At 47.9% G+C, this 22,922-nt stretch overlaps 1 pseudogene; it reads right to left on the bottom strand.

Annotated features, from left to right (window-relative positions):
* Nucleotides 1-2,367: 2,367 nt before the first annotated feature.
* Nucleotides 2,368-20,722, bottom strand: LOC111555655 (annotated as a pseudogene).
* Nucleotides 20,723-22,922: the final 2,200 nt, after the last annotated feature.

Below are 22,922 nucleotides of genomic sequence, written 5' to 3'. Positions count from 1 at the left end.
AGGTTGTCGGGAGTTCCCCTCTACCGCCCCCTAGGGAGCCTAAACTCACATACTCCCTGGAAGCCCTGGACCCACGCCCCTATGAAACCACAGACCAGGCCTCTGCAACAACAGGAGCGCCCCAACAGCGCGCCACTTCCAAAGAGGCGCGAGCTGGTGCCTTTGGAAACAGGGCTCCGGACCCCAGGCCTGAGTCATCCGCCGCCCCTGTCCCCACCCCAGACCGAAGAAGGCAGCCAGGCGGGTAGAGCAAGATTCGGGCAGATCTGCGACTCCTCTTCCCGCCCCAGGGAGGGGCGCCCGAGCAGAAGATGGAGGCCCCCGAGCGCTTTCGCAGACTCCGCGCCACGCGCCAGGCGTTTGTCCCGCCTCTCGGTAAAACGTGAGCGCCGGTAGGGACCTCAGGAAGTGGCAAACCCGTCAGGATCAAGCAGGGTGGAAAGGCCGGGGCCTGCGGCAAACCCAGGAGGAGTGGGCATTCACGCCCGCCACGCTCCCTTCGCGGCACTGGCAGCCACTGGACCGACACTGGCATCAAAGGGCACCCTGGGCACCCTGAACTATGTCCAGTAAGGGCACGCCCTGGGGCACCACAGACATCAAGTCACAGCCACTCCAAAATAATTACAAAAATGATCATCGTAAAGAACAGACTGCTTTAATGGGGCGCGAAGCGGCCGCCGCATCCAGACGCCTCTGGTCTCGGTCCGACCAGACTCAGTTCACTGCTCGCTTCTTTGCGCTCCGCGTCAGGCCGCGTGCTCTTCCTTTAGAACCTTTTGAGCCTTTACCTCTTCCTCGCAAACAACTCCTTTTTTCAAACAGGCAAAGTGAGGCGAGGAGTTGAGGGGCCCACAGGTTCCCAAGCTTTCGAGGAGGGCCTGGGTCCACGTCAGTCCCGGCCCGCCAAACGAGACTTGGTGGGCACAGTCTCTAACCTGACAACCACCTGTCCCATTTCACAGCAGGCAAAAGTGAATTTTTAGTCGCCCAACTACCTGAAAGCCGCAAAGGTGCCTAGGGTTGAAGGCCACCTTCCTAGCGGTTCTAGGGAGCCCGTTAGAGACATGCCTGACTCCCCACCCTGCCCAGCCTCGGGGGACCCCCGCCCGCCTGAGGCCTCGCACGCTTGGCCGCGGGATGGTAGACTCCTGTCACCTCTCCACTAACATCCCGGAGCCCAACCGTACGCACCCTAACCGCTCGGAGCGCAGGCCCGAGGACTAAGGCGGGAGCCTCGTGTCCCCTGAGGCCTTCTCCGCTCCGTGTCCTGGGTCACCACACACTTCCAGGCCAACTAAGCCCGGCGGCTTTAACTCAGATCTTGGTCGCCGCCAGGCGTGGAGCAGGCCACTGTTGCCAGACGCTGCGCGGACCCGTCCTCCTGCACCAGTACTGGGCGACAGGCAGCCCGGGCAGCACCCAGGAGCGACCCTGCACGCCCCCAGGCGCCCGTCCCACCCAGCGCCACCCCTCGCCCTTCGCAGCGAGTCCTCCCGCAGCCTCTCCTCTCTGCCAGCCTCCGGGGCCGCATCTGCCCTCCACCCAGACACCTCTTTTCTCACCCGTAGGAACTGGAAGCTCATGGTGCCAGCTCTCCAACCCTCGGTGAGTTGAGGATTTTAAGAGTAGGAGCGACGTAGAAAACGTGTTCCCCAAGGGCCGAGTCGTGTGCGGTAAACACACGCTTCCAGCGTTTATTTAATTAACGGGAGGGGGAGGGGAAGGGGGGAAATTCACAGCCAAAACGAGCTATCGCGATTGGAAGACAGGCAGGAAAGGTCCCTGTTACTCCTCCCCTGCCCTCCTCCCCTGGGAAACTATAAACTCTACATTTGAAAAGGGTATACCCTAGGGTTTTAAATTATCTTTACATATGTATACGACAAGCGGTACGTAGGATTCCTTCAGTCAGAAATTATTTTAAATGTAGCCTACGTCTTACTGGCAAGAGAATATTTTTTTACTTAGTTAGCTTCTAAGACCAGAACTATTAACATTTCTGGGAATTCTCAGCCCTCATGTCACATCACAGGTTTCCGGGTTCAGCTAAAATTGAACCAGGGGTAGTGAATTCTTGGAGTAGGGGAAGAAAGGGAGTGGGGTTTGGGGTCTTCCTTAAGTGCCAGAGAGATTTGTTTGCACATTACATGCTAATTTGCCTTAAGGAAAGGGGCAAAGTACATAGAAGGAAGGAAAGAAGGAAGGAAGGTAGGAAGGAAGGAGGGAAGGAAGGAGGGAGGGAGGGAGGAAGGAAGGAAGGAAGGAAGGAAGGAAGGAAGGAAGGAAGGAAGGAAGGAAAGAAAGAAAGAAAAAGCAAAAACTAAGAGCCCAGTAAAACAGAAGAAGAAGACTGTAAACACAGAACTAAATGCTGATGGTTGACTGCACCATCAGTTTAAACATCCCGGGGCCCACTGTGATGACCCAGGCCAGGCTGGAGAAACCAGACTTGTACAGAAGCTGCTTCTCATCATCTGAGTTCTTGCTGGTTTTCACACAAAACCTGCTCAGGCAACCCAAACAGCTTCCTTCCAAGAGAGGTGAGTTGAAAACTTACCAAAGATTCCTCTACATATGCCTTAGAAGAAACAAAAAAACAGCAGCAGGCAAGCAGATTTCCACCCACCTGCTGGTAACCCCTCCCAGAGTTTCCCAGAGCCCCAGTAGCCTTCAAAGGCAGTGTTTTAAATGCACAAAGAGGCTGGGCGCATGGCTCACGCCTGTAACCCTAACACTTTGGGAGGCCGCGGCAGGCGGATTATCTAAGGTCGGGAGTTCAAGACCAGCCTGGCCAACTGGTGAAATGTCTCTACTCTCTCTACTAAAAACACAAAAAATTAGTCGGGTGCAATGGCTTGCACCTGTAATCCCAGCTACTCTGCAGTGGCACGTGCCTGTAATCCCAGCTACTCGGGAGGCTGAGGCAGGAGAATCCCTTGAACCTAGGAGGCAGAGGTTGCAATGAGCCAAGATCATGCCTTTGCACTCCAGCCTGGGCGATAGAGCTAGACTTGGTCTCAAAAAACAACAAAAAAAAAGGAATGGAATGTGCATTCTTACACTGCACAAAACAAAAAGTGACTTCCAGCAACAATTTCATGGAAAGGGGTTTAAACATTCACCTCTGGCTACTTCTTAGGCCAAAAAATAGGCAGAATACAAAAATGCAGGGAAAATAAGTCTTCATTGGAGGCGTGACTAGGATTTTGATCACTAATAGTCTAACAGCGACACATGCCATACTGTGTGTCCCTGCTACAGGAGTAACTGAAAGGACACCCAGGCAGGAGGATGGGGTGGGGGGAGGGGAGGTGTAGAGAGAAAGCCAACTTTTTACTTATTTATTGTTGGGTTTGGGTTTTTGTTTTTTCTTATTGCGGGGGTTGCAATTAATATATCCTGTTATAATTATTTCTCAAAATAAGCACAGTGATCACTGTTAACATCCTGATTTCATTTACAAATTAAATTTTTGGCCGGGCGCGGTGGCTCAAGCCTGTAATCCCAGCACTTTGGGAGGCCGAGACGGGCGGATCACGAGGTCAGGAGATCGAGACCATCCTGGCTAACACGGTGAAACCCTGTCTCTACTAAAAAATACAAAAAACTAGCCAAGCGAGGTGGCGGGCGCCTATAGTCCCAGCTACTCGGGAGGCTGAGGCAGGAGAATGGCGTGAACCCGGGAGACGGAGCTTGCAGTGAGCTGAGATCCGGCCACTGCACTCCAGCCCGGGCGACAGAGCAAGACTCCGTCTCAAAAAAAAAAAAAAAAAATTAAATTTTTGCTGTTGTTATAGTTACATGCGATACAATCACAGCAGCAGCTCCTGGGTTCAAGCAGTTCTCCACCCTCAGCCTCCTGAGTAGCTGGGACTATAGGAGCCCGCCGCCACAACCGGCTAGTTTTTGTGTTGTTAGTAGAGATGGGGTTTCACCATGTTGGCCAGGCTAGTCTTAAACTCCTGACCTCAAGGTGATTCACCCACCTTGGCTTCCCAAAGTGCTGGGATTACAGGCATGAGCCACCGCGCCTGGCCAATATCTACTTTTATAATTTAAAAAAAACAAAGGATGCCATAACCATTGTTAATGCCCAAATCTATTACTTGTCTTCAGAAACTGGAGCACCTTGTCCTGTCATGATACATGAGGATGAAAAATTGGCCCTTGGACAAGGTTGCAACCTCCCCAGGGTCCCTTTCCTCTAGACAACACCCACTGGCAGTGTCTGCAGGTAAGCTGGAGCAACACCCTTTTGGGACAGTTCTTTCTCCTTTGTCCACTTTTTTAAGTCCCACGAGCCAGACTGTAGTATCTTAATTTTCTCTCCCTCATCTTCCTCACGTGGCACACAAACGTGGGCTTCCCTAGACCCAGTGCCAAGCTCCTGAGTCCTGCATGTAAGAACTCATTTCAGTGGAGCTGCAGGCCCAACAACAACAGCAACGTGACAAAGGCCAAAATGTCACCATGGCAACCCAGAGATCCGGAGGGGAACTCTAGCCAGCAAAAATCAGCACCAAATTAAAACCAGAACCTCAAAAAAAGAAAAAATATTATTCTTTAGATCTACTCTGTATACTCTGTAGTATAAAATAAATATCAGTCTCCAAGCCCTTTTCGGTACCAGGCACACCAATCAAAAATTTTTAGAGACCTAATATATATATATATATATGTATATATTTATTTTCCCCTCCACTGAATAAAATCTTTTTTAAATTGTTTTTATTTTTTAGATGGAGTTTCACTCTTGTTGCCCAGGCTGAAGTGTGGTGGCCCTATCTTGTCTCACTGCATCCTTCGCCTCCCAGGTTCAAGTGATTCTCCTGCCTTAGCCTCCTGAGTAGCTGGAACTACAGGCGTGTGTCACCACACTTGGCTAATTTTTTGTATTTTTAGTAGAGGCGGGATTTCACTGTGTTAGCCAGGATGGTCTCAATCTCTTGACCTTGTGATCTGCCCATCTCAACCTTCCAAAGTGCTGGGATCACAGGCGTGAGCCAACATTTCCTTTCCTTAAGAAACTTAGATATGCGGCTGGGCGTGGTGGCTCACACCTGTAATCCCAGCACTTTGGGAGGCCAAGGCAGGCAGATCACGAGGTCAGGAGATCGAGACCATCCTGGCTAACACGGTGAAACCCCATTTCTACTAAAAATACAAAAAAATTAGCTGGGTGTGGTGGCAGGTGCCTGTAGTCCCAGCTATTCGGGAGGCTGAGGCAGGAGAATGGCTTGAAACTGGGAGGCGGAGTTTGCAGTGAGCCAAGATCTTGCCACTGCAATCCAGCCTGGGCGACAGAGTAAGACTCTCTCAAAAAAAAAAAAAAGGGAAACTTAGATATGCTTGGCTGTGCGCGGTGGTTCATGCCTGTAATCCCAGCACTTTGGGAGGCTGAGGTGGGCCGATCACAAGGTCAAGAGATCAAGACCATCCTGGTCAACATGGTGAAACCCCATCTCTACTAAAAATACAAAAATTAGCCAGGCGTGGTGGTGGGCACCTGTAGTCCTAGCTACTTGGGAGGCTGAGGCAGAATTGCTTGAACCCAGGAGGCAGAGATTGCAGTGAGCTGAGATCACGCCACTGCACTCTAGCCTAGCGACAGAGCGAGAATCCGTCTCCAAAAAAAAAAAAAAAAGAAAGAAACTTAGATATGCTCAAAGGAGATTCATACTTCCCTACCCTAATTTATCCTATGAGACAATAATGCACTTTCATTTTGGTTAAAGATGTCCTACTACTGAGTAAACAGATCTGTTACGCCCTCGTCCAATGTCATTTATTTGCCAGTTGGAAAGTTCTTATCCATTAAAATCCTGCACTTAGCCTGGGTAATGTGGCAAAATCCCATCTCTACAAAAAATACAAAAATGAGCTGGGTGTGGTGGTATATGCCTGTCGTCCCAGCTACACAGGAGGCTGAGGTGGGAGGATCACTTGACCCCAGGAGACTGAGGCTGCAGTGAGCCATGACTCCAGCCTGGGTGACAGTGAGACCCTGTCTCAAAACAAAACAAAAAAATCCTGCACTTAGCACAAAGCAGTGGCTCTCAAATAATGTCCCAGACGAAGAGCATCCCATGGGAACTTGTTAGAACTCCCCATTCTCAGGCCCCACCTCAGTCCCCTTGGAATCAGAAGATCTGTGGGTGGAGCCTGGCAGCTTGTGCCTTGACCAGCTCTCCAGTTGATTCTGGAACACACTGAAGTTTTGAGACCCACTGGCATCAATGATTGCTATGAAAACAAGGGCAATATTATTTATTATCTTATTCATATGTGAGACTTTGACATTGTGTACACCGAATCAAACCTGCGTGTTCCAAAACCATAACTGTACAGAACAGGGATTTCTTTATCCTTTACTGTGGTTCAGATCTGTGAACCCTTTTTGTACTGAAGGTTGTACTTTAATCTTATCACAAATTAGGCTTTTAAACAATAACTTTACCTTACTCAACACCACTCATTAAGACCTTGACTTTGTTTTAAATAAATAGTTTTTGGCTGGGTGCGGTGGTTCATGCCTGTAATCCCAGCACTTTGGGAGGCCAGGGAAGGTGGATCACTTGAGGTCAGGAGTTCGAGACCAGCCTGGCCAACATGGTAAAACCCCATCTCCACTAAAAATACAAAACTTAGCGGGGTGTGGTGGTACGCGCCTGTAGTCGCAGCTACTGGTAAGACTGGGGCAGAAGAATTGCTTGAACCTGGGAGGCGGAGGTTGCAGTGAGCCGAGAATCCACCACTGCTCTCCAGCCTGGGCTAAAGAGCAAGACTCTGTCTCAAAAAAAAAAAAAAAAAGGTCGTTGTTTGTTTCACTGTCCTGTATTATTGTGCAATGGAAATGGTTATTTCCTTTTATTTCCCCCTCCGCCCCAATTATTTCCAAACAGCTCAAAGTTCCAAGCCCTTCTTTGTCCCCTACCCTTGCTGTCACAGGAGTTGACAATGGTAAGCAAACAGATTGGGCAAGAAGGGGCTTTATCCAGAGTCATGCTTTTAAAAAATTAATAATAATAATAATATTTATTTATATTTTTGAGACGGAATTTCACTCTTGCTGCCCAGCCTGGAATGCAATGGTGCAATCTGGGCTCACCGCAACCGCAACCTCCCAGGTTCAAGCGATTCTCCTGCCTCAGCCTCCCAAGTACCTGGGATTATAGGCATGCACCACCACGCCTGGCTAATTTTGTATTTTTAATAGAAACGGGGCTTCTCCACTTTGGTCAGGCTGGTCTCGAACTCCTGACTTCGGGTGATCTGCCCGCCTGAACATCCCAAAATGTTAGGATTACAAGCCTGAGCCATTGTGCCCAGCCCCCCCCCCCTTTTTTTTTTTAATAGAGATGAGGCTGGGCACAGTGTCTCACTTCTGTAATCCCAGCATTTTGGGAGGCCGAAGCAGGTGGATCACAAAAGTCAAGAGATTGAGAACATCCTGGCCAACATGGTGAAACCCTGTCTCTACTAAAAATACAAAAATTAGCCAGGCATGGTGGGGTGGGAGGCTGAGACAGGAGAATTGCTTGAACCCGGGAGATGGAGGTTGCGGTGAGCTGAGATCGCACCACTGTGCTCCAGCCTGGGCAACACAGTGAGACTCCATCTCAAAAAAATAAAAAATAAATAAATAAACAACCAAATAAATAGAGATAAGTCTCACTATGTTGCCCAAGCTGGTCTCAAAATCCTGGGCTCAAGCAATCTTCCCACCTTGGCCTCCTAAAAGTATTGGGATTTACAGGTGTGAGCCACCATGCCCGGCAGAGTTATTTTGTTGTTGTTGTTGTTGAGCTTTTATTAACTGTTTCCACCTGGGAGGTTACTTCGATAAATTCGTATGGAGGTACACGTTTTTCTTTGCCTCGGACTCTACTAGGCACAGGCAGCTACAGCCTGCTCTAGTGGGAGGCTGAAGACAGAGAGCAAAGGTAGGGGCCATGCTTTATGGCACTCAGCATTAGAAAATAGGGGACTCAACTGCCTTAAATGTCATATTTTACTGAGAGTTGCCCATGGAGCTGGAAGGCAGGTGGTGTCTGTCTTTCCCAGAATGTACCTCATTCTTGTCCCTGAAGCTCGTGGTTAAGACCACAGGTTGGAAGCCAGGTCTAGTCCAAACTTTGACTCTGCCATATCTTAATCAAAGTTCTTCAACAGCATGGAGGCAGCAATAGTGCCAGCCGGGCGCGGTGGCTCACGCCTGGAATCCCACCACTTTGGGAGGCCGAGGCGGGTGGATTACCTGAAGTCAGTAGTTTGAGACCAGCCTGGCCAACATGGTGAAACCCTGTCTCTACAAACAAATACAAAAATTAGCTGGGCATGGTGGCGTGCGCCTGTAGTCTCAGCTACTTGGGAACTGAGGCAGGAGAATCGCTTGAACCTAGAAGGTGGAGGTTACAGTGAGCCAAGATTATGCCACTGCACTCCAGTCTGGGTGACAAAGCCAGACTCTGTCTCAAAAAACAAAACAAAACAATGGTGCCTATCTCATAGGGTTTAGGATTAAAGGAGAAAATGTAGGTAGAGTGTTTAGACAGTAATAGCAAAAATAAGTGTTCCAGCATAACTGTTACTATTGTCATTGAGATTCTCTTCATTCTCATAGCATAGGGGCTCTCTGACCCAGACTGAATCCTATTTCTGAGGCTGACCATCCCCCACACCCCCAGGCCTCCAGGGTCAGGTGCCCCAGCCATACACTGAACCACCTCTCTGCACCCCTCATCAGCCAGGTCCACCTCCTAGGTCCATCTCCCAGGTCAGCAGTCCTCAGGCGAATCAGAAAATGAGAGGAGCTTAAGACATTCATTCCAGGCCGAGGGCAGTGGCTCATGCCTGTAATCTCAGCACTTTGGGAGGCCGAGGCGGGCGGATCATGAGGTCAGGAGATCGAGACCATCCTGACTAACACAGTGAAACCCTGTCTCTACTAAAAATACAAAAAATTAGCCAGGCATGGTGGTGGGCGCCTGTAGTCCCAGGTAATCGGGAGGCTGAGGCAGGATAATCACTTGAACCCAGGAAGCAGGGGTTGCAGTGAGCCAAGATCGCACCACTGCACTCCAGCCTGGGCGACAGAGCGACACTCCGTCTCAAAAAAAAAAAAAAAAAGGCAAAAACAAAGGAAGCAGATGAAATAGTCTCCAATTTCCCCACACTCCCATTCACAGAGATAAAACTACTAGAACACAGAAGTATGATTCTACACTTCTTCTAGTCATAATCTGTATGATTTATGATATAGAAAATATAACAAATGTTACATTAAAGCTATAACATTAAACATAATTTTTTTTTTCTTTTCGCTCTTGTTGCCCAGTCTGGAGTGCAATGGCATGATCTTGGCTCACTCCGCCTCCCAGGTTCAAGTGATTCTCCTGCCTCAGCTTCTCAGCTAGCTGGGATTACATGCACCAATATACCCCGCTAATTTTTGTATTTTTAGTAGAGATGGGGTTTCTCCATGTTGGTCAGGCTGATCTCAAACTCCCAACCTCAAGTGATCCTCCCGCCTCAGCCTCCCAAAGTGCTGGGATTACAGGCATGAACCACCGCACCTAGCCAAATTTTTAAAAAATTTGTTAAAAATAACAATAGTGGAGTCATCAGCCTGGGCAACATAGCAAGACCCCATCTCTATAAATTTTTTTTTTCTTTGAGATGGAGTTTTCCCTCTTGTTGCTTACGCTGGAGTGCAGTGTCTTAAAAAAAAGATAATAACTGCCATGTTAGTACGTTACGATTTTTTTGTTGTATTATTATTATTTTCAAAGACAAGTTTGCACTTTGTTGCCCAGGCTGGTTTTGAACCCCTGACACTCAAGCAATTCTCCCACTTTGGCCTCCCAAAGTGACGGGATTCCAGGTGGGAGCCACTGAGCCTGGCCTTTTTTTTTTTTGCTTTTGTTAGGCTTTTTTCATATGCCTCATGGCTAACAGGCCTAACAGGCCTACCGTATGTTCCCCACCAGCCTTCTGCATGTTCATTTAATCCTTGTATGGACTCCGTGAGGTAGGAAGGATTACGTGTTCATTTTGCATTTGAAGGAACCAGGGAACATAGTGGTTTAGTAACTCACCCTTCGGGGCCAGGCAGGTGGCAAAAACGTGTGAACAGTAGGTGCTGAGCACACACCCTAACAAGTTGAGTCAGGTTGTCTTTTAAAGTAACCTGTGGCACGAACAGACACATCCACAGGCTATTTAGGGCCTGGGGGCTGCCAGGGTAAGGCTGTAGGAGACTACAGTCTCTAAAACATCCCACTCCCTCATCTTCCCTACAGCAATGCAGGAAAAGTGCTAAATCCAGATGTTGTAGGGAGGAGAGTTACATTACCAGTCCTCAATTTTTGCCAACAAGATAATCCACTCCAAAAGAAAGTGCACATTTGATATGCATCTTTTCAAATATTTGTCGATCATTTGTATTACTTCTTCTCTTGGATTTATGTGACTTGCCCATTTTTCTGCTGTGTTATCTTTTCTTCAGTTTTTTCCCTCAACTACTTTATTTATTTATTTTTATGTATTTTATGTATCTTCCTCTGTTGTTCAGGCTGGAGTGCAGCAGCACAATCTTGACTCACTGCAACCTCCACCTCTCTGGTTCAAGCAATTCTCCTGCCTCAGCCTCCCGAGTAGCTGGGATTACAGGTGCACGACACCATGTCAAGCTAATTTTTGTATTTTCAGTAGAGACGGGGTCTCACCATGTTGGCCAGGCTGGTCTCGAACTCCTGACCTCAGGTGATCCACCTGCCTGGGCCTCCCAGAGCGCTGGGATTACAGGTGTGAGCCACCGCACCTGGCCTTCCCCAACTACTTTAATTAATTGTTGTTGATGTTGGGATCTTCAATGCATCTAGTATGGGTGACAGAGATGAGCAGGGGGAATATATTTACGGTCTAAAGTAGACCTAATTTGTATTCTTCCCAAATAGACATATAATAAATTGCCTTCACTGCATGGATGGGGCTGATGGAAATGTCATCTTTTTTTTTTTTTTTTTCTGAGATGGAGACTCACTCTGTCACCCAGGCTGGAGTGCAGTGGCGCAATCTTGGCTCACGGCAACCTCCACCTCCCGGGTTCAAGTGATTCTCCTGCCTCAGCCTCCTGAGTAGTTTGGAATGCAGGCACCCACCACCACACCCGGCTAATTTTTGTATTTTTAGTAGAGACAGGGTTTCACCATGTTGGTCAGGCTGGTCTCGAACTCCTGACCTCAGGTGATTCACCCACCTCAGCCTCCCAAAGTGCTAGGATTATAGGCATGAGCCATGGCACCTGGCCTGGAAATGTCACCTTTAATCATATAATGAGCTGACCTCTATCCATGTGCCTTCTTCTGCACCCTCTTAGGTGTTTAGTTGATTCTATTCCTATGATTCTGTTCCAGAGTCTATTCCTAGGTTGATGCCAGACTGTTTTGATTATTGTAGCTTTCAGCCTTGTTTCAATTTCTGCCTTATCTCCCTGGTTCAAGTCTTCCAGTAAAGTTATAGAACCAATGTGTCCTGTTCTTCCTCACCTTTCAACACATAAACAAATCTTGCTCTAATTTTGTGTGGAATTACTCAGAATGGGTAGATATAAAGACTGGATATCTTTCTACTAATGAGGCTGAGATTAGGTCTCTTTTCAGTCTAGAAAGGGCAAGCCCTGGGGCAGAACGCTTATATTAAAGCAGTAGCTCAATCAAGGTGATTTAGTGCCCCCAACCCCCCAGGGGACATTCAGCAAGGTTTGGGGATATTTTTGGTTATCATGACTAGGGAGGGTGCTCCTGGCATCTAGTGGGTAGAGGCCAGTGATGCTGCTCCACATCCTACAAGAGGGTGCTATGGGATGCTACAGGGTGGTCTGGTCCAGTCCAGGGGTGAGACAGCTTCGCAGCAATCCTGAAGGTCTTGAAGGATGGAGAAGATCCTTACAGGAAGCAGGGGGAGGGGAAGGGATAGCAAGGCCCTGGGGCATCCAGAGCCCAGCCAGAATTGGAGCACTAAGGGTGGGGTCAGCAGCTGGTTCTTTCAGTCCACAAACATCCATCCTCTTATCTACCTTGCTCAACAAAGCATTTGGACCACAGCCAGTGTTTAGTAAATAAGATGCTTTTCTTAAGCTGCAAGGGCGGTGGATAAGACTTTCTTGTTCCTGCAACAGATACACTCTGAGCACCTCCCGGATGCCAGGCCTGGCTTGGGGACCCTGGGGAACAAAAGCAACAAAGTCCCTGACCCCACAAAGCTTACCATGACTGGGGAGGATAAACCACCACAAACAGATACTTAGGACACTGTCAGGCATCACTCGGAAGGAAAGAGAAGAGGCATGGTGTCTTACAGGTCGCAGCAAGTCCTCTCTGTGAAGGTGACTCCCCACTGCACACTTGGGAACCCCAGAGGCAGATGTTTAGAGACGTCCCCTTTAGGGCCAGGCAGGCCGCTCAAGCGAGATTCTCACACCAGGTGCTAAACCACTTGCTTTAAGATTAAACTATTCCCCTGCTTGATTGAGATACATTTTAATATAGCCTGTGGCCCAAGCAAAAGCCCCCCACAGGCTGTTTAGGACCTAAGGGCTGTGAGCATTTAGGAAGTTCAATGCTACAAAATGTAATGGATCCATCCCCTATAGTATCTATAGGACGTACAGAATCATACAGGTACATGCTATAGGGTAAATGCAAGAAGGGAGGGTGTAGTGTCCAAGAGTTTGTAGCTAATGCTACATTTAGGTTCTCAAATGCTCCCACCAATTGAATTAGACCCCTGCTGACAACGAGGAGGAGAGCCTGTGTCCTGGCAAGTTCACCTGCAATGGGTGTTCCAGTTGGTACGCCATAACGAGTAGGAACTCCCTAGCTTCTCCACAGAAATAACCAGGATTAAGAGGCCTGTAGCCCTTGAGTCCTTTTTCTACATACTGTATTTAAGTACATATTTCTGCACACAGCATTTATAAAGAAGATCTTACTGCTCTTTTACATGAATTTGCCAAGCAACATTCTTGGCCATTCTTCGACATTATCTACAGGTATGTCTCATTCTCTGTTTGTCATTTTAGCATCTGCACACCCTGATGGTAGAAATGGTATGGTGATGACAACTTTTCTGGTATTTACTGTATTTACCGTATTTACCTGTATTCTTTCTTCAGTGAACTATCTGTTTAAGCTCTTTGCTCATGTTACCATTGCACTATATTTTTAGTGTTCTTTCTCTTTCTCTTCTTCTTCTTATTATCATTATTATTATTATTTTGAAAGAGTACAGTCATGCGATCTCTGTTCACTGCAACCTCTGTCTCCTGGGTCCGGTCCAAATGATTCTCCTGCTTCAGCCTCCTAGCAGCTGAGATTGCAGGCGTGCACTGCCACATCCGGCTAATTTTTGTATTTTTCTCTCTCTCTTTTTTTTGTTTTTTTTTGAGATGGAGTCTCACTCTGTCGCCCAGGCTGGAGTGCAGTGGTGCGATCTCGGCTCACTGCAACCTGCGCGTCCCAGGTTCAGGTAATTCTCCTGCCTCAGCCTCCTGAGTAGCTGGGATTACAGATATGCACCACCACACCTGGTTAATTTTTGTATTTTTAGTGGAGACGAGGTTTCACCATGTTGGCCAGGCTGGTCTCGGACTCCTGGCCTCAAGCGATCTGCCCACCTCGGCCTCGCAAAGTGCTGGGATTACAGGCGTGAGCCACCCCTCCCAGCCTTTTTATTGTTATGTTTAAATGGTGCCCTACATATTTAGAGAAACTTCTCTAGTAACCAGCTATAGAAATTATCCCTGAAAGTATAGTTTCTTTCTTTTTCTTTTTTGAGATGGGGTCGCACTCTGTCACCCAGGTTCACTCACTCAGTCGGGGCTCATTGCAGCCTCCATTTCCTGGGCTCAGGCGATCCTCCCACCTCAGCCTGCTGAGTAGCTGGGACCACAGGCGTGTGCCAGCACACCCAGCTAATTTTTATATTTTTTGTAGAGACAGGGGTCTCACCATGCTGCCCAGGCTGGTCTCAAACTCCTGGTCTTACGCGATCCTCCTGGCTAGGCCTCCCAAGGTGTTGGTGTCATGGGCGTGAGCCACCATGCCCGGCCCAGTCTTCTTTTTATTAGTCTTGTATCAAGCATTCTCATATGATTTGTTTTTTAGGTTTGGGTCTTGAGCCCGTGTGGAATTGTGGAATGTGTGTCTATGTTTGGGGTTTGAGGAGGAAGCCTCATGTCACTGTTTCCAAATGGATAGACTTCCAGTCGATTGGCCCAATAGCTTTTACTTAAAAGTCCCTCCCAGCCGGGCGTAGTGGTTCAATCCTGTAATCCCAGCACTTTGGGAGGCCGAGGCGGGTGGATCACAAGGTCAGGAGTTCCGGACCAGCCTGGCCAATATGGTGAAACCCTGTCTCTACTAAAAATACAAAAATTAGCCGGGAGTGGTGGCAGACGCCTATAGTCCCAGCTACTCGGGAGGCTGAGGCAGGAGAATCACTTGAACCCAGGAGGCGGAGGTTGTAGTGAGCCGAGATTGGGCTACTGCACTCCAGCCTGGAAGACAGAGCAAGACTCTGTCTCAAAAAAAAAAATCCCTCCCATGGCCGGGCGCAGTGGCTCACGCCTGTAATCCCAGCACTTTGGGAGGTTGAGGAGGATGGATTGCCTGAGGTCGGGAGTTCGAGACCAGCTTGGCCAGCATGGTGAAACCCTGTCTCTACTGAAAATACAAAAATTAGCCGGGCGTGGTGGCACATGCCTGTAATCCCAGCTACTCGGGAAGCTGAGGCAGAAGAATTGCTTGAACCTGGGAGGCAGAGGTTGCGGTGAGCGGATATCGCGCCATTGCACTCCAGCCTGGGCAACAGAGCAAGACTCCATCTCAAATTAAAAAAAAAAAAAAAAAAAAAAAACTCCCTCCCATTTGAAGTGCTGTCTTCATCATTTCCCTGATTCCCACATATTCTTGGATCCATGCTGGACTCTGCCATGCTGTGGGTGAAACTGTCTATTGGACACAGATACCAGATGGCGTGCAAAGGCCTTCACCTTGTTTCTCTGCCTCCTCTCACCAACTCCATCCTCCGCAAGAACTTTACAATCTATTGGATTTCTCCAACTCTACACGATTCCTGCCAAAAAAATGTTTTTCCTTTAATTTTGAGCAGAATTACTCTGAATTTGTATATCCCTTTTGAGAGATCTGAGATCTTTATATAAATGAGACTGAGATTAGGTCCCTTTTAGGTATAGCCCGAACAACAACAAAAAAAGTCAGTTCTTTGATGCAGAGCCCTTGGGCTAAAAAAAATAAAATTCCAGACTGGTGACTGAAGGATGGCCACAAGGGCATAGAGTCCCCAGATGACTCACCTGCCGCTCTGGCCAAAGGCTTCTTCCGGATTCTTCTGCTCAGGGGAAGGGTGTGGCAGCACCAGGCTCCCAGCCCTGAGGCGAGGTTGGAGCAGCACCCAGGATAGGGTGCAATTTATTTCCAGTGAAAGACTTGTAGCCTCATTCCGCATAGGAACTCTTGCCGTGGGTAGGAATCAGATGTACTAAAAAAACAATCACTAATCAGGTATTGATCACTATTAGGCACTCTCATTGTTTGAAAAATTATAGCAACTTTCATTCAACAAGTATTTCTCTTGCTCATTCTGTGTCCTAAGGGTGGGCATATGATAGTGTGTGTGTGATGATTACATCCTGGCCTGGGAGAAAAGCAATGAGCAAATAAGTAGTAAGATGCGTGGTCCAACATCTGGAGACAGGCCACAGGGCAAAGTAAAGCCAGAGGGGGCGGATGCCTTAGGCGCTGGAACGATTTTGTTTTTCTTGTTTTCTTTTTCTTTCTTTTTTTTTTTGAGACTGAGTCTTGCTTGCTCTATCACCCAGGCTAGAGCACAGTGGTGCGATCTGGGCTCACTGCAACCTCCACCTCCTGGGTTCAAGCAATTCCCGTGCCTCAGTCTCCCTAGTAGCTGAGATTACAGGCAGGTGCTACCACTCCCAGCTAATATTTGTACTTTTAGTAGAGACGGAGTTTCACCATGTTGGCCAGCTGGTCTCCAACTCCTGACCTTAGGTGATCCGCCCACCTCAGCCTCCCAAAATGCAGGGATTACAGGTGTGAGCCACCGCACCTGGCTCTGCTAGTGCAATTTCAGTAGGCTTGTTGGGGAGGCCTCACACAGCTCATAGGTAAACAATCACAACCTGAAATTGCTTTATTTCTTTATCAATTTATTAGCTTCTTGTCTGTATCTTGTGCTGGAATAGGAGCCTGTCAACGGCGGTGACCTCGTCTGTCCCCATAGGCCTGGTTGACGTTTAACGCATGGTGGGCTCTCACTGCTGGTGGGAGGACTCAGTGAAGCTGCTACCAACCCGCAAGATCCAGGCCTCAGAAAAAGTAGATTAATTCAGAGCAGACTGGCCACTGCCTTCCACACAGTGTAGACAGCCAACCTCAAACTTCAATGATCCGTTGGTTTTGGTCCAGCAGTCGTTCCGTTCCACTGGATCTGGGGCCCTGGGCCTGGGATTTTGCATTTCCAGCAAGCTCCAGGGTGGTTTGGTGGCCCCACCCAGGGATCACACTTTGAGCACAGCCCTTGAAGACATTCATTTAAGTGCTTCACAATGTTTGCCAAGTTTCCAAAGCTTTCCAGCTCTTCCTCTGGTCTCATTTAAAAGTACAGAATTGAAAAGGGGACCTGCTGTTAGATGGTAAGGAATTACTATTCATTTATGATTTATTTTTTTGAGATGGAGTCCCACTCACTCTGTTGCCCGGGCTGGAGTGCAGCGACATGATCTCTGCTCATGGCAACCTGCCCCTCTCAGGTTTGAGCAATTTTCCTGTCTCAGCCCCCCCAAGTGCTGTGATTACAAATGTGAATCACAAAATTAATAAATGCCTGGCTTATTTATTTATTTTGAGATAGGGTCTCACTCTGTCACTCAGGCTGGGGTGCAGTGGCACAATCATGGCTCACTGCAGCCTCAACCTCCTGGGCTCAAGCAGTCCTCCCACCTCAGCCTCCCAAGTAACTGAGACCACAGACTCCCACCACCACACCGCACTGATTTGTGTGTGTGTGTGTGTTTGTGTGGAGACGGGGGTCTCACTTTGTTGCCCAGGCTGGTCTCAAATTCCCTGCCTCAAGCCATCATCCTGTCTTGGCCTCCCAAAGTGCTAGGATTGCAGGTGCAAGCCACCGCACCCAGGCCAGAAATTTTTATTAACTTGTACTGGGCGTGATCATCACATTGGGGGTTAGTAAAACAAACAAGCAGGAATGCCTTTATCTGCTTAGATGCACATTGATGTATTTCTGGGTAAAATGATATGAGGTCGGTGTGTGTTTTACAATACTGAGAAAGGAGGGATGGGTGGAGGAGAGGGATGGATAAAATCCAAGCGGCAGAAAATGTGGCAGTTGAGACCACGATGGGTAGGCCAGGCACAGTGGCTTACGCCTGTAATGCAAGCGCTTTGGGAGGCTGAGGCAGGAGGATTGATCGAGCCCAAGAATTCCTGACCAGCCTAGGCTATTCTCTACAAGACCCTGTCTTTACAGGAAATTTAAAAATTAACCAGCCATGGTGACGTGTGCCTGTGGTCCCAGCTACACGAGAGGCTGAGGTAGGAGGATTGATCAAGCCCAGGAGGTTGAGACTGTAGCAAGCAGCATTTGTGCCACTGCACTCCAGCCTGAGTGACAGAGCAAGACCTATCTCAATTAATAAAAAAGAAAAAGGGCCAGGCATGGTGGCTTATGCCTGTAATCTCAGCACTTTGGGAGGCCCAGGTAGGTGAATCACTTGAGGTCAGGGGTTCAAGACCAGCGTGGCAAACATGGTGAAACCCTGTCTCCACTAAAACTACAAAAATTAGACAGGCATGATGAGGCATGCCTGTAATCCCAGCTAATCCAGAGGCTGAGGCAGGAGAATAACGTGAACCCAGGAGGCGGAGGTTGCAGTGAGCAGAGATCCTGCCACTGCACTCCAGCCTGGACAATAGAGGGAAACTCCGTCTCAAAAAAAAAAAAAAGGAAAAGAAAAGAAAGAAAGAAAAAGAAACAGGGTCAAACACAATAGCTGCTGCTCTTATTCTAATTAACATCATTATTATTCAAAAGGCAGGACTGGGTGCGGTAGCTCCCACTTGTAATCACAGCACTTTGGGAGGCCTAGGCAGGCAGGAAGAATGCTCGAACCCAGGAGTTCAACCTGGGCAACATAGTGAGACTCCATCTTTACATACAATTTTAAAATAATAAACATTGGCCAGGTGCAGTGGCTTATGTCTGTAATCCCAGCACTTTGGGAGGCCGAGGCAGGCGGATCACTTGAGGTCAGGAATTCGAGACCAGCCTGACCAACATGGAGAAACCCCGTCTCTATTAAAAATACAAAATTAGCCAGGCGTGGTGGCACATGCTTGAAATCCCAGCTACTCAGGAGGCTGAGGCAGGAGAATCGCTTGAACCTGGGAGGCAGAGATTGAGGTGAGCCGAGATTGTGCCATTGTACTCCAGCCTGGGCAACAAGAGCGAAACTCTGCCTTTAAAATAATAATAATAATAATAATAATTAAGGCCTGGTGGTGAACTGTTGTGCCTGTGCACTATGCGTGGAAGGGTTTCATATCAGACTCAGAGGCACTCATTTTGTGGGTCATTGTCTTCTTTTTCCTTTCTTCCTTTCTTTCCTTTTTTCTTCCCCCCATTGGAGGGATGGTTTAATTTCTTTCTTCTCCCATGACCACACCCAATGCATAGCCATCCAAATTTGCTGCAGAAAACCCTTGCTATTAGCATTTTCTCTTAACAACAACATTTACTTACAAAGGAACAATTCCAGATCTAAGGGAACATTGGTGGCTACCTGGAAGTGGGAAGGCAGGTGAGTGGTGGGTGGGTAAAGGCAGAGACTTGCATTTTTTTCCACTTTATAACTTTCTGTTAGCTTTTAGTATTAATATATTTTTAAAATCCAGGAAGGCATATGTATATTTTGGTTATAAAATACTCTTAAAATATGTATACGTGTATTTTATAAATATGTATTGCTATGGAACACATAAATATCCATCTTCCTGGCTTTTTCCCAGAATTGAACATTAGTCCTGAGGTTAATAGGATATTTCTCTCAGGCTCTGCCCTGGCAGGTGCTCTTCCCATACCAACAAGTAGGAATTGCTTCGCTTCTCCCCAGAAGGAAACGTGCATTATTGGTAAATATCCTTGGAGTCCCTGTTCTGTATATTTAAGTACATATCTCTGCATACAGCTTTTTTTTTTTTTTCTGAGGTGGAGTCTTGCTCTGTCACCCTGGCTGGAGTGCAGTGGCACCATCTCAGCTCACTGCAACCTCCACTTCCCGGGTTCAAGCGATTCTCCTGCTTCAGCCTGCACACGCCACCACACCCGGCTAATCTTTGTATTTTTTAGTAGAGATGGCGTTTCACCATGTTGGCCAGGCTGGTCTCGAACTCCTGACCTCAGGTGATCCACCCGCCTCAGCCTCCCAAAGTGCTGGGATTACAGGCGTGAGCCACTGCGCCTGGCCTTGCATGCAGCTTTTGTAATGAGGATCTTATTCTTTACTATTTTGCATAAATCTACCACCTGGCAAGATTCTTGTCCATTCTTCTGCATTATTATCTATGCCCAGATCTCATTTTATTCTCTACTAGCGTTTTCCTCCAATTTTATTAAGCTGAAACTGACAAATGAAAGTTATGTATATTAGGCCGGGCGCGGTGGCTCAAGCCTGTAATCCCAGCACTTTGGGAGGCCGAGACGGGCGGATCACGAGGTCAGGAGATAGAGACCATCCTGGTCTACACGGTGAAACCCCGTCTCTACTATAAAATACAAAAAACTAGCCGGGCGAGATGGCGGGCGCCTGTAGTCCCAGCTACTCGGGAGGCTGAGGCAGGAGAATGGTGTAAACCCGGGAGGCGGAGCTTGCAGTGAGCCGAGATCGCGCCACTGCACTCTAGCCTGGGCGACAGAGCGAGACTCCTCCGTCTCAAAAAAAAAAAAAAAAAAAAAAAAAAAAAAAAAAAAAAAAAAAAAAGAAAGTTATGTATATTTACAGGGTACAACATGTTTTGATATATGTGTAATACAATTGTGGAGGCTGGGCTCGGTGGCTCACATCTTCCTTTTCATTTGGGAAAAAAATATATACATATATACACACACACACATACATATATAAATATATATACACATACATATATAAATATATATACACACACACACATATATATAAATATATTTGAGGGATTCCTTTTGTGCCCACAAAGATTTTTCTCCATTTGCACAAACTTGTATTTGGCCTCCTCAGGTGTAACACGATGTACAACAAAGCGACCCTTGGTGTCACAGATCAGACGGAAATTCTCTCCCCACTTGTCAATGCTGCTGACATCCATGAATCCGGCAGGGTCGTTTATATCAATACGAACCCTGCCATCGATCTTCATGAACCGCTGCATGCAAATCTTCTTTACTTCATTTCCTGTGAGGGCATACTTAAGTCTGTTCCTTAGGAAAATGATGAGGGGGAGACACTCTCTCAACTTGTGGGGACTGGTGGATGGACGAGGAGCAAACACACCGCTCAATTTATTCAGCAGCCAAGCTTTGGAGCTGCTACCTGCTTCGGATGCTTCTTGGGACCACGAGCCATGGCTGCATTAGGCAAGGAAAGAGGACCTCCGTCTTCCGGTGTGCGTAGAAATTGGGGCCCTAATTTTTATATTTTGTAGACATGGGGTCTCCCTGTGTTGCCCAGGCCGGTCTTGAACTCCTGGGCTCAAGCTATCCTCCTACCTCGGCCTCCCAAAGTGCTGGGATGTGCCAACACAGGCATGAACCACCGTGACCAGTCTTTTCTCTTTTTTTGTAAATACAGACAAGGTTGTGCTCTGTTTCCCAGGCTGGAGTACAGTGGCACAATCATAGTTTGTTGCAGCCTCCAACTACTGGGCTCGAAGGATCTTCCCACCTCAGTCTCCCAAATAGCTGGAATTACAAGCTTGAGCCACCACACCCAGCATGCATTTTTTAACATCTGGGGAAAAGTCCACCTTATGGTGGAATGTAAGTTAGTTGATAGAAACAATAATTTTCTCTTGTGGTAGGAGACCAAGATTTGTAGGATTTGTTATTCTAGTAACCAAGAAAATATTCCAGGAGAATTTAGAATTTTCATTTTATCAGGTGGCAGCAAATCTATGAGACACTCCACTCCCCAAGTGTGGTGAGTAAGGGAAAGTCTTGTGAGCCTGCATAGCCCATCCAGGAGACAGGTAACAAAAGCACTGGCACATAAACCATGACCTAGAGAACCCAGGGCATGGGCATGATTTCTGCTCCCTGGGTCTAGCTTATTTTTATTTTTATTTTTTATTTTTATTTTTTGAGATGGAGTCTCGCTCTGTGGCCCAGGCTGGAGTGCAGTGGCCGGATCTCAGTTCACTGCAAGCTCTGCCTCCCGGGTTTACACCATTCTCCTGCCTCAGCCTCCTGAGTAGCTGGGACTACAGGCGCCCGCCACCTCGCCCGGCTAGTTTTTTGTATTTTTTTTAGTAGAGATGGGGTTTCACCGTGTTAGCCAGGATGGTCTCGATCTCCTGACCTCGTGATCCGCCCATCTCGGCCTCCCAAAGTGCTGGGATTACAGGCTTGAGCCACCGCGCCCGGCCTATTTTTATTTTTTGACATGGAACCTCTTGTCACCCAGGCTGGAGTGCAGTGGCACGATCTCGCTCACTGTAACCTCCACCTCCCGGATTCAAGCGATTCTCCTGCCTCAGCCTCCCGCATAGCTGGGACTACAGGTGCGCGCCCCCATGTCCGGCTAAGTTTTTTGTATTTCTAGTAAAGATGGGGTTTCACCATATTGGCCAGGCTGGTCTTGAGCTCCTGACCTCGTGATCTGCCTGCCTCAACCTTCCAAAGTGCTGGGATTCCAGGCGTGAGCCACCGCACTGGCCGGGTCTAGCTTATTGAAAGGTGACTTGGTACCAATGTTTAAATAAAAGCAGCCAAAATGATGAATGCTCTGTTACTCACAGGTTCTGGGTTACTCAGGCACAGGGTCATAGCACCTACACAGATAAGTGGTGGAAGCAGAGGCTTTTCTGTTACTGAAATGCATGCCATGTTGCTGGACTTTGAACATCTGTAGAGGATTCTGTACAGCCATTTGGAGACTGAGCCTGTCTGTGATCAAAAGCCTCTGGCACGTCTTTATTAGCATGTCTTTTTTTCTTTTTTTTTTTTTTTTTTTTTGAGACAGCGTCTTGCTCTGTCACCCAGGCTGGGGTACAATGGTGCAATCTCGACTCACTGCAACCTCCGCCTCCCAGGTTCAAGCAATTCTCCTGCCTTAGCTGGAGTAGCTGGGATTACAGGCGCGCGCCACCATGCCCGGGAAATTTTTATATTTTTAGTAGAGGCGGGGTTTTACTATGTTGGCCAGGCTGGTCTCAAACTCCTGACCTCAGGTGATCCGCCTGCCTCGGCCTCCCAAAGTGCTGAGATTACAGGCATGAGCCACTGCACCTGGCCTTTTTTTTTTTTTTCCTTTTGAAACCGAGCTTCCCTTTTGTCACCCAGGCTGGAGTGCAGTGACGCAATCTCGGCTCACTGCAACCTCCGCCTCCCAGGTTCATGCAATTCTCCTGCCTCAGCCTCCCAAGCAGCTGGAATTACAGGTGCCCACCACCATGCCCAGCTAATTTTTGTATTTTTAGTAGAGACAGGGTTTCACTGTGTTGGCCAGGCTTGTCTCGAACTCCTGATATCAGGTGATCCACCCATCTCAGCCTCCCAAAGAGCTGGGATTACAGGCGTGAGCCACCAGGCCCGGCCTTGTTAGCATG

Source organism: Piliocolobus tephrosceles, chromosome 20, assembly GCF_002776525.5.
Source record: "Piliocolobus tephrosceles isolate RC106 chromosome 20, ASM277652v3, whole genome shotgun sequence".
NCBI lineage: Eukaryota > Metazoa > Chordata > Mammalia > Primates > Cercopithecidae > Piliocolobus > Piliocolobus tephrosceles.
Note: the sequence above shows the minus strand (reverse complement) of the source record. Positions and strands in the feature narration are given on the sequence as shown.